At 43.3% G+C, this 12,720-nt stretch overlaps 1 protein-coding gene across 4 annotated transcripts in view; it reads right to left on the bottom strand.

Moving 5' to 3' along the window:
• Positions 1-12,720, bottom strand: part of WDR33 (WD repeat domain 33) — a 162,433-nt gene that overhangs the window by 120,898 nt on the left and 28,815 nt on the right. The window lies entirely within an intron of this gene.

Raw genomic sequence — 12,720 nt, 5'->3', positions numbered from 1 at the left:
AGTACAGTCAGCAAAGAAGAGTTACACACCTGAGTGGTGTGTATTGTTGTTATGGTGAGGAGAGAGAGGACCGTGTGCCACATAATGGAGTGCTTTGGTGGGTGGGGCAAGCAGGAATCTATGTTGGCTGAAGATCTTGCTTGCTGAATCTTCAATGCTAGATACAAGAATACGTAGCTTAAAGGACAACTGAAGTGAGAAGTCTATGGAGGCTGCCATATTTATTTCCATTTAAACATTACCAGTTCCCTGGTTATCCTGCTGATCCTCTGCCTCAAATACTTTTAGCTTTAAACGCTGAACAAGCATATACAGATTAGGTATTTGACATTGACAGATTTGACAAGATTAGCTGCATGCTTGTTTCTGGTGCGATTCAGACACTACTGCAGCCAAACAGATCAGCAGGACTGCCAGGCAAAGGAAATAAATATGGCAGCCTCCATATTCTTCTCTCTTCAGGTTCCCTTTAAAGAGTAACTTTAATCCAGGAAAAAAAATGCATCCCCATCAGTAACCAATAACCCCTTTCCCATAAGAAAGGTTTAACGTTTCTCAAACAGATACGGGACATCTTGTTGGATAGGTGATATTGTGGTAAAACCCCTCCCAAAGTTTGATGTCAGGGCCATGGCACTGACAGTTTGCGGTCTGTAAACCTTGTTGCATTGTGGGGAAATACCCGCTGTTTGCAACTGCCAAGCTCTGCCCCCGTGTGCACGTATGAGAAGCAGCAGTGCAACTCACCTCATCCATGACTCCAGAAGGGAACACAGACCTCTAGTTTCCTGCATGGCTTCCCTAGTGACGGCTTCTGCCGATGATGCGATCAGCAGAAACCGTTACTAGGGGGAGACACACTTGCAGGAGACATTAAATCTGTGTTCGCCGCTGGAGCCAGTAATGAGGGAGTTTTACGCGCACATGGGAGAGGGGGGGGGGGGGGGGGGGGAAGGGGTGAGGGGGCAGAGCAGGCTACACTGGGGATACTGGAGGCAAAACAGGGGGACAGGAGGCAACACTGGTGACAGAAGGGGACACACTAATTGGGTAGAACATGTACAAGACACGACACTCCCGGACTAAGGACGCACCAGGTTTAGTATATATTTATTTGTTCCCAGGTTTTTGCCCTCTAAACTTAGGTGCCTCATATTCTGGACCTTCTTATATGGCTGCAAATACGGTAATTACAAATAGAGTTAAAATGTAAAAGCATAGTTCTACACGCTTACCTAGGGATGGTTAATGAGATGCCAATAATTCCATGTTACAGGAAAATTTAAAGGAATCCTGACTAGTGATTAAAAATGAAACTATGAAATCAGGATTTACTTGGGGCTTCCTCCAGCCCACCACAGCCCTAAGGGTCCTGCGGATGGGGGGGGTCCCTTTAACTCAAAATGAATGTAGCTTAGAATTGCGCTAAATATTGTTCTTTTGACTGTTAGCTTAATCCCAAGCTGCATAGAATTATTTCTCTCTACTTTTAACCATTAAAACTAGCTCGGCAGTGGTCCATGTGGTTGGCTTTGGGCAGTGTGTTAAGGAGTCAACTCTTGGATTTTTTATTGGTGCCCTGTGTATCTGGGAGAATGGTTTCCAGTCTCGATCAACACAGCAACAAAAACTTTTTTGAAGATTGGGAAACCGATGGACTCCACATAATTTCCAGTCCTGGTGACTACAAGCTTTCAAGTTACAAAACACACGATGGGCATCCAGGTCGGTCTTGAAACATTGGGGCAGATTTAACATAACCAGCACAAGTAAAGCTGGAGCAGAATTGGTGCATAAAATGCAACAAATGTCCAGATCAAGGATTCCACTAGGTTTCTGAGTAATTGTTCCACTCCTGCATCAGATTTGCCTCTATTCTTCCTGTCCCGGTATTGATAAATTGTCTGAGTGCCTGGTTACCATGGACATCAGCTGATCAATCTTAAGTGGACCAATCATGTAAAGCTGACCATACATCATTCAATTATCACTCAATTTACTGTGATTGATACAACAGGCTAAAGTCAACTGAAAGATAGATCTGAAATGTTGTTTTTTTTGCCGGTCAAAATAATTTACATAGGTAGATTGTAATATTTGGAAAAAAAAAATGAATAGTGTATGGCCAGACTAACTCCACCCAATCACTAAAGCGTGGAACCAGATAGCTGAAGACAATGACAGTGTTTATTCTGGTTGTTTTTGTGACCATGTGGTGATGTTCTAAGGAAAGGGTAGACAATGGGCAGGAGACTCCTGTTACAGAGACATGAGCAATCTTGCTTGGGTAGTGGCCACTCACAAACTCACATACAATTAAAGATTCCAGTAAAATAGCAGTGGTCGCTCAAGGCCTTGTTATACTATGACAACAGTGCATAGAATTTCAATGCAATATTTGGTTTCTATTATTGAGGGACTTTGCTTTAGCACACAACATTTTAATTGAAGCACTGTCAATTCACAGCCATAATAACATAGACTTATCAAGAAACTGTCCATTTAGATTATTTAGTATTTATATAGCTCTAACAACTTACGCAGCACTTAACAGTTTATATAGTCTTGTCACTAACTGTCCCTCAGAGGGCTCACAATCTAACCCCTACCATAGTCATATACAGTCTGAAGCCAATTTATGGGGAAGCCAATTAACTTCTTTGTTTTTGGGATGCAGGAGACAAATGAAGCACCCTGAGGAAACACATGCAGAAACGTGAAGAGCATACAAACTCTGTGCAGATAGTGCCCTGGCTGGGATTTGAACCAGGAAGCCAGCGTTGCAAGGGGATAGTGCTATACGCAATACCACTACGCTGCAGGAAAATAGAGGTTAGCGATGAAAGTCCAGTTAATGTTTCATTTCTTCACAGAAAATGAGACAAGTAAATACTCACCTTTAAGACACATGCACACCCTCTGATAACCTATTCAAGTGGAAGCACATCTTCCACACAGTCTTATGGTTTGAATGTTAGAATTAAGGCACATAAATAACCATTGCATGCTTTTTATAGTGTTCTGTATAATTTGGGCTGTCACTGAGTAGAGTCAGAGGTATAGTCATACTTGTAAACAAAACTACACACTCTCAAACACACAGATGCATTGCAAACATTATAAAAATACTTTTCAGAAAACAAAACAATCTCTTGACTACTTACAAAACTGAAAGGCACTCTTCAGTGTAAACATACACATTCAAAATGTATTGTTTTATAAACTCTCTGCTGGCAATAATGATTTTGCCACATTCAACACCAAGACCTAAACAAAGTCTAAGTTATGACATACACCAAACTTCAGATCTCTTTCACACTGATCTAATACATTAATAAGCTACATTTATAGTAATTTATTTACTTTTTAAAGGACGGAATTAGGGTGTGGTTTAAAGTGCATACAGAGGCACCATTAGTGTCACCATCAGGATCTGGCACAATCAACAATCCGAGTGGCACTAAAAGAACTAGCACCTGTACAGACATGTCATTCTAATAACCCCATGCTATGGGGTGGGGAAAAAAAAAGAATGAAAGCATGTTGCACGGGGGAGTGGCTTCCAGCAGGTGTGGCAGGGAGGAGAACAACGTGCTTGGGGTTCAATGTCATAAAGATTAGGGATAAATAATGAGATGGAAATCATTTATCCTAACATTTAAATTCCATGTAAATGTTATGCAGCTTGAACTTGGGGCAAAACAAAAAAAATTGCCAGGAAGTTATGATTAGTCCAATTTCAAGCTGCATATAATTTACATGAGATTTGAAGGTTAGGAGAATTTACAGCTCACTGATTATCTCTATTAAAGAACCTGCATTAGAGGGACACTTTTATAGATGATGGGTTATCAACAAATGCATCCCTTATCAATGAAAACATCCCTGATCAGCTGCATAGGCCAATGACCATCTTACCACCTCTGAGCACTCTTGTACCAGATTTTTGCAAGTGCGTGAAGTTGTGTATTTGCAATGAAATGCAATTCTAGTTTTCCATTTAAACTCACTAAAAAGTTCACTCTAATTTGCATGCAAACATTGTTGTACAAATCAGAAGCAGTGATACTGATTATGCACTACTAAAGCTGGAGTTGGTTTTCTGCATAGGAATTTTACATGAGTTTGTCAGATCTTCTGTGTCACTTTTTTACTGTATGTCTGCAAGATTTTTAAAATAAACCTTAAATGGGGGGGGGAAAAACATTTTCTTACCTGGGGGCTTTTTCCAGGTCCCCCTGTTTCCTCCCAGTCCTCTTTGGTTGTGCAGCTGCCCCACTCCAAAATCTTGCCAACCGGACCAGTAGCAGGCTACTGTGCATGTGCGGTGCATTGCACTCCCTTGGCATGCTGAACTCTCCCAGACACAATTGAGGTGTTCCAGTCGGCAAGCTTTTGAAGGGGGGCAGCTGCATAATGAAGAGGCCTGGGAGGAAACAGAGGGACCTGCAAAACTAAGAGGGGCTAGAGGAAGCCCCAGGTAAGTTAACCACTTTAGCCCGCGGGATGGTTTCACCATATGGATAAGAGGAATTTTCACACTTCTCCCATTTAACTTTATCACAACGAAATGATCTATACCTTGTTTTTTTTCCACCACCAATTAGGCTTTCTTTGAGTGGTACATTATGCCAAGTACCGTATATACTCGCAAGCAAGCCGACCCCCCAACTTTTGCCTGAAAAACCAGGAAAAAATGATTGACCCTCATATAAGCCGGGGTAGGAATGCTGGCCGCATGATCCCCCCCCCAGTGTGTCCCAGGATAGCTAGTATCGTGCCCACTACAGTGGAGGAAATAATTATTTGACCCCTCACTGATTTTGTAAGTTTGTCCAATGACAAAGAAATGAAGTCTCAGAACAGTATCATTTCAATGGTAGGTTTATTTTAACAGTGGCAGATAGCACATCAAAAGGAAAATCGAAAAAATAACCTTAAATAAAAGATAGCAACTGATTTGCATTTCATTGAGGGAAATAGGTTTTTGAACCCCTACCAACCATTAAGAGTTCTGGCTCCCACAGAGTGGTTAGACACTTCTACTCAATTAGTCACCCTCATTAAGGACACCTGTCTTAACTAGTCACCTGTATAAAAGACACCTGTCCACAGAATGAATCAATCAAGCAGACTCCAAACTCTCCAACATGGGAAAGACCAAAGAGCTGTCCAAGGATGTCAGGGACAAAATTGTAGACCTGCACAAGGCTGGAATGGGCTACAAAACCATTAGCAAGAAGCTGGGAGAGAAGGTGACAACTGTTGGTGCGATTGTTCGAAAATGGAAGGAGCACAAAATGACCATCAATCGACCTCGCTCTGGGGCTCCACGCAAGATCTCACCTCGTGGGGTGTCAATGGTTCTGAGAAAGGTGAAAAAGCATCCTAGAACTACACGGGAGGAGTTAGTGAATGACCTCAAATTAGCAGGGACCACAGTCACCGAGAAAACCATTGGAAACACATTACACCGCAATGGATTAAAATCCTGCAGGGCTCGCAAGGTCCCCCTGCTCAAGAAGGCACATGTGCAGGCCCGTCTGAAGTTTGCCAATGAACACCTGAATGATTCTGTGAGTGACTGGGAGAAGGCGCTGTGGTCTGATGAGACCAAAATAGAGCTCTTTGGCATTAACTCAACTCGCTGTGTTTGGAGGAAGAAAAATGCTGCCTATGACCCCCAAAACACTGTCCCCACCGTCAAGTATGGGGGTGGAAACATTTTGCTTTGGGGGTGTTTTTCTGCTAAGGGCACAGGACAACTTAATCGCATTAACGGGAAAATGGACGGAGCCATGTATTGTGAAATCCTGAACGACAACCTCCTTCCCTCTCATTTATACCTTTAAAAAGGACTAAATCTACTAAGATGCAATCTCAAACAGGCAAAAAAAAAGTCTCTGAAAAAACTTTATGGACACGTACAAAAAATAGAAAAAATGGTTCTTCAATATCACAATAGTGGGTCTTAAAAACACATTGGTTGGTTTGAAGCAACAATTGGTTGTAGCTTTGTGGGCATTTGAACTTCAAGGCAACGACACATGTTCGTTTCGGGCTTTTGTATAGAATTATATGTGCCCTTCGTCAGGCCGTAATACCCAATTCTGCGTAGCTCAACCAGAGAAAAAAGACCAGTCAGGCGAAGAGCCAAAAAATGGGGGGCATCTGAACCCACCAGACGCACTAGACCTTCCCAGAGGCTGTGATAAAGAGCTGCTAAACGGAAACCCGTTCAGATGCCCCCATTTTTTGGCTCTTCGCCTGACTGGTCTTTTTTCTCTGGTTAAGCTACACAGAATTGGGTATTACGGCCTGACGAAGGGCACATATAGTTCTATACAAAAGCCCGAAACGAACATGTGTCGTTGCCTTGAAGTTCAAATGCCCACAAAGCTACAACCAATTGTTGCTTCAAACCAACCAATGTGTTTTTAAGACCCACTATTGTGATATTGAAGAACCATTTTTTCTATTTTTTGTACGTGTGTCAAAGTTTTTTCAGAGACTTTTTTTGCCTGTTTGAGATTGCATCTTAGTAGTTTTAGTCCTTTTTAAAGAGTCTGAAGCGAGAATAAATCTCGCTTCAGACCTCATAAATAGCAGGGGCACGTGTGCCCCTGCTAAAACGCCGCTATAGCGCGGCTTAACGGGGGTCCCTTCACCCCCAAATCCCCCTCGATACACCCGGGGAGCGCTTCCTGGTTGGGGCAGGGCTAACCGCCGCAACCCTGCCCCACGCGCGTCTGTCAGCGCGTATCTCCGCCTCTCCCCGCCACTCAGTCTTCCTTCACTGAGAGGGGCGGGGGAGAGGCAGCGATGCGCCGCTGACAGACGCGACTGGAGGCAGGGCTGCAGCCGTTAGCCCTGCCTCCAGGAAGGGAAATTCTGCGACCTTTTTACGACACACTCTTGCGGGGGGTGGGTTGGGGGTGAAGGGACCCCCGTTTAGCCACGGGATAGCGGCGTTTTAGCAGGGGCACACGTGCCCCTGCTATTTATGAGCTCTGAAGCGAGATTTATTCTCGTTTCAGAGTCTCTTTAAAAGGTATAAACTAGTATCGGAGGGCAAGGTGGATTGCCCCAAAAAGGACTGTGTTCTTTGATCCTCCACAGTATAAAGGATCGTATCCCAGAATTTGTTCTACAAAACCTCCTTCCCTCTGCCAGGAAACTGAAAATGGGTAGTGGATGGGTGTTCCAGCACGACAATGACCCAAAACATACAGCAAAGGCAACTAAGGAGTGGCTCAAGAAGAAGCACATTAAGGTCATGGAGTGGCCTAGTCAGTCTCCGGACCTTAATCCAATAGAAAACCTATGGAGGGAGCTCAAGCTCAGAGTTGCACAGAGACAGCCTCGAAACCTTAGGGATTTAGAGATGATCTGCAAAGAGGAGTGGACCAACATTCCTCCTAAAATGTGTCCAAACTTGGTCATCAATTACAAGAAACGTTTGACCTCTGTGCTTGCAAACAAGGGTTTTTCCACTAAGTATTAAGTCTTTTATTGTTAGAGGGTTCAAAAACTTATTTCACTCAATGAAATGCAAATCAGTTGCTATCTTTTATTTAAGGTTATTTTTTCGATTTTCCTTTTGATGTGCTATCTGCCACTGTTAAAATAAACCTACCATTCAAACTTACAAAATCAGTGAGGGGTCAAATAATTATTTCCTCCACTGTATATATGCCCAGGATAGCCAGTATCATGCCCAGGATAGCTAGTATCATGCCCAGTATAGCTAGTATCATGCCCAGTATGGTGCCCAGGATAGCTAGTATCGTGCCCAGGATAGCGAGTTTAGCGCCCCCTATCCTCTCCCACCTGCTCCCCCCGCTATTACCTTAGCTCCGCGGCTTCCTATTCCTCTGTCCTGCTCTTAATTCACAGCAGCTCGCCCCACGGCGGCTGCTGCGTGATGACAGAGGAAGTCGCAGAGAGCGGCTTCCTGGTTACTATGGGAACCTCTCTCTGCACTTCCTCCGTCATCACGCAGCAGCCACCGTGGGCCGAGCTGCTGTTAATTAAGAGCAGGACAGGGGGATAGGAAGCCGCGGAGCTAAGGTAATAGCAGCGGGAGGGGGGGCGTGGAACGACCCTCAGGCACATCACTCGCAAGCAAGCCAACCCCCCAACTTTTGACCCACTTTTTGTGGGTCCAAAATTCGGCTTGCTTGCGAGTATATACGGTATGCATTTTAATAGAAATAATAAAATCAATTTTATTTTAATTATTTCAAATTTTTGGGCTGTGGCTAAAAAGCCACACATTTGCCCATTTGTCCTGGTTATTGCAACAATTATATTCCTAGTACAATGTATAGAGCTAATATTTTATTTGGAAATAAAGGTGATTTTTTTTCAGTTCTACATCCATCACTAATCACAACCCCATATTTTAATAATATACCCTCAGATTTATTAAAAAAAAAAATTGTATTCCCTAATGTAGGTGTAATTTTACTATTTGGCCACAAGATGTCCTTGCACAGTATTTCCAATCAGCATACAAGAAGTACACTAAATAGAAAGTAATGCGTGGCCGTGTTACTTCGGAAGTGAAGAAGGCATCTTATTGATGCTGGCGATCACAGGGGCCTAGAGGGGAGATAAATGAATGGGAACAAAGTTACCATTCATTAATCTAACGATTGGTGGCAGGAGCAGCAGAAACTAGCGAGGCAGCACCATTTGAGAATGATCACTGCTTTTGAACAAAAACAGTGATCATTCTCACTGGAAAAGTACGGATTGGCTCAGGGGACTCCTGTGCCCTGCCACCAATCCCCCGTCACCAGGACCATCACGACTGCGGGCTACAGCCCCGCAAACTGTACAGACATGAGTCTCACATGTCTGCGGCTGCAGCAGCCCCAGCCGCAAACATGAGACTCACATCCGTGCGGCTAAAGTAGTTAAACATCTTTCCACCACTTAAGATTCACTTTAAGATATCTTGATGTACCATTTCTGAATTAAATAAGTAGGGGAACTAAAGTATAAAAAGGAAGGGGGGGGGGGGGGGGGGGAGTGTGTGTGTGTGTGTGTGTCCAAGGAAGAAGGCAATGGTGTGACAATGGAGATAGTACTGCTACATTCAGTTTACCACTATCCAACTTCGGTGAATACTTTTGCAGATGATGTGCACCTGGAACATTAAGGGCTAGTTCTCACTGGGCGATTTTTCAGTTCTTTGCTGATTGCCAGCGTTCAGCAAAGCACTGCTACTAATGTATTCCTATGGATACAGTCACACAGCAGCGTTTGCGATTTTGGATTCACAAACGCGCTACATGCAGTGTTTCGGGGGTGACTGCACAGCGATTCTCGTTCTATTGAACAGGAATCACAAGCGAAATTCACGCTGAAGATTTTGCCCGCAAGTCAATCGGAGCCGAGCGAGATTGTGGGCAAAGAGCTTAGTGTGAACCGGCCTGAACTGAAAGCTGCATTTTCTTTAATTTGAAGTTAAACTAGCAAAACTGCCCATTTGCGCCCAGGTGGTAGCAAGGATTGAGCGTTAGGTTCATGATGTATATGTAGGGAAGGGAGGTGTGCCGTGGAATAAGTGTTCCTCCGGAGTCTCTTCAGGAGAGGTTTACATCCCTCATCAAAATACCTTTCCAGCTCCGAACCAAAAGCAAAAAGAGTACTTAATATGTGAAAATGTAAGTTACATTTTACTTGTACCACCTTCAGTACTTTTTCACCCACTACATGCAAGTTACTTTATAGATAGGAAATCATTTCCTGTTAGAATGAGAGCCAAAGAAGAAAGACAGGTAACAGACAAAAGGCAGCAAAGAGGAAATTAATGTGGAGAACAGCAGCAAGTAGGTGGACAGAAATGGTACAGAGGTGCAGAAAGATGAGCAAAACAGAAGGGGATAGTCTGAAGACAGAACATAGTGCACCTACAACTCCATTCTCCACCTCCCTCCTCCATCTTGTTTATGAGCTGAAGAATTTGCAACATACTTCACTGATAAAATTGACAAAATCCAAAGCGATTTCCCATTGCAGCCCTCAAATCCCACCTTCACACCTCATTGACTGCTCTCAAACTGCCTTCTCTCCACTATCTGAACAGAATCTCCTCTAGAATATCCAAAGCTTATCTAACCACCTGTTCTTTGGATCCTATTCCCTCCCATTTCATTCCACAGCTATCATCTCTCATGCCTGCACTAACATAGCCATTTAACCTGTCCTTCTCCACTTGCATCTTTCCGTCCCCACTCAAAAAGGCTGTTGCAACACCACTACAAAAAAAATAAAAAAAAAAATCTCTAGATCCTACCACACTCACTAACTACCACCTACTGTCACTTCTCCCATTTGTATCACAAATTACTTGAACACCATATACATGCCGAATGATGGCATTATTTATCTGCTAACTCCCTACTTGATCAGTTTCAGTCTGGCTTTCAATTTAACCAGGCCACAGAAACCGCCCTTACTAAAGTGGCCAATGATCTTACAGCTAAATCCAAAGGTCACTTTTCATACTCATCCTTGACCGGTCAGCATTTGATACTATCGACCATACCCTACTCTTTCAAATATTTTCAAATGCAGGCATAAAGGGTCTCACTCTCGCATGGTTATCTTCCTTTACAGTCTCCTATTCAGATCATATCTCTTCTCATGCTTTGTCAGGGTTCCTCAAGGCTCTGTCCTTGGCCCCCCTCTTTTCCATCTACATGCATGGTCTCGGTTACTTAACTCAGTTGGGTTTCAATATCACCTGTATGGAGACGATCCGCAACTGTACCTCTCGGATCAAGACCGCAACTCCCTTCTCACATGTGTTCCTGACTGCTTGTCTGTTATATCCTCCATGTCCTCACTTCTTAAAACTTAATATGAGTAAAACAGAACTAATTTGTCCATCTTCTCTCTTCCGGGAGTAACAATAAATGTTAACAACACTCCCATAACTTCAGTTCCCAAAGCACGGTGCTTGGGGGTAATATTCAACTCATCTCTCTCTTATTCCTCATGTTCACTCCCTAACCAGCTCCTGTCACCTCCAAACATATCTTGCATCCGACCTTTTCTCACTCAAGACAACTAAAATGTTAACACATGCTCTTACAATATCTCGTCTGGACTACTGCAACATACTACTCTCCAGTCGGTACTGAACTCAGTTGCTCGTCTCATTCATCTTTCTTCTCAATCTTCCTCTGCTGCCCCTCTGTCAAGCTCTTCATTGGCTGTCAATTAACCAGAGGATCCAGTTCAAACTCTTAACTCTAACCTACAAAGCTCTCCTCAATCTCTCGGTACATATCCTCACTAATTTCCAGATACAAACCCAATCACAATCTCAGATCTGCACGTGATCTTCTGTTGACCTCTAGAATTACCTCCTCTCATTCACAAGATTTTGCACGTGCTTCACCCTTCCTCTGGAATGCCCTCCCCCAACACATCCATAACTTGCCAACCTTTGTTACCTTTAAACGCTCTCAAAAAAAAAAAAAACAACTTAACTCATTTGTTCAGACAAGCATATGCGCTACCTAAGGCCACTTCCCTTTGTCCTAAGAACAAATTGCACTCCTAGGTGTCCTAAAACTCACTGCCTCTTTATGTTTGTTGTATGCTACCCCAACTCTTGTTCCCCCCCACCCTCCCATTCCCTTTAGATTGGAAGCTTGCAAGGGAAGGGCTCTCTCCCCCTTTTGTGTCTGGGAAATTATTATACATTTTATCTATCATGTTACTTTTATCACTGTCATTACCAATTCTGTATCATTTTTGTATTATGCCACCAATTATGTATCTTGTATATTGGTGTACACTATTGTCTGTATTATTATGTAGCCTATGTTTGTTTCTTACTTTGTACAGTGCCACGAAATATGTTGGCACTTTATAAGTCAATAATAAAAGTTGCTCAACTGCATAAAACAAAAAAAAAAAAAAAAAAAAACACCTTAAGTATAAAGTACCTACATACTTACCTAATAGGAGGGAGGCCATAATCCACACCATCCTCTGGTAGCCCGTCACAGACCCCCAAAGATTACTGGGCAAGTTGGTAGGAACACGGGTAGCGTGTTCCTCTTCAGTCACAAGGGTGGCTGTGCTGCTCCTGTGCAACTAGGACTACACAAACGCAGTAAGCCAGAGCTGTGCTAGTGCGCAGATTCACCCCTAATAAGTAAGGTCCCATAGAGGAGCAGCAGCAGGAATGAGGAAGACATGGGAAGCCTTTATAGGACCCAGAAGCTTCCATCCTTCAGTTCTCCATCACTGAGCAAAAACCCCTTAAATATTACAGACAATGGCTTGTCAGTAGGAACATAAAGACCGCACACTTTAATTACAAGCACAGCCGCACCTGCCTGTACAGTAAGCCAGAGCGGCTCATACATGAGCAGCTCAGTGCTACTGCAGGCACCCCTCCCCCAATGTTAAAGGAGCAGGAGTGAGGAGGACTTGGGAAGCCTCTATAGGATCCAGAGTTTTCCCTCTTCTCAAGTCTGCATTCTTTGGTCTCTTTAAAATTACTTTAAAAGTTTAGGCAACAATTTCCCAAGCTGACAAAAAAAAAAAAAAAAAAAAAAATTATAGAGCACAAGTTCAATTTTAAAGTCAAAAAGTGCCCCAAATGCACTTGCCCACAGTGGTAGAAAGAACTGCTGTTGAAGTCAGAATACAGAAAACCCAATTTAGGAGAAAGCCACTCGTAAAGCAGGG

Source organism: Hyperolius riggenbachi, chromosome 4 (assembly GCF_040937935.1).
Source record: "Hyperolius riggenbachi isolate aHypRig1 chromosome 4, aHypRig1.pri, whole genome shotgun sequence".
NCBI classification, from domain to species: domain Eukaryota; kingdom Metazoa; phylum Chordata; class Amphibia; order Anura; family Hyperoliidae; genus Hyperolius; species Hyperolius riggenbachi.
Note: the sequence above shows the minus strand (reverse complement) of the source record. Positions and strands in the feature narration are given on the sequence as shown.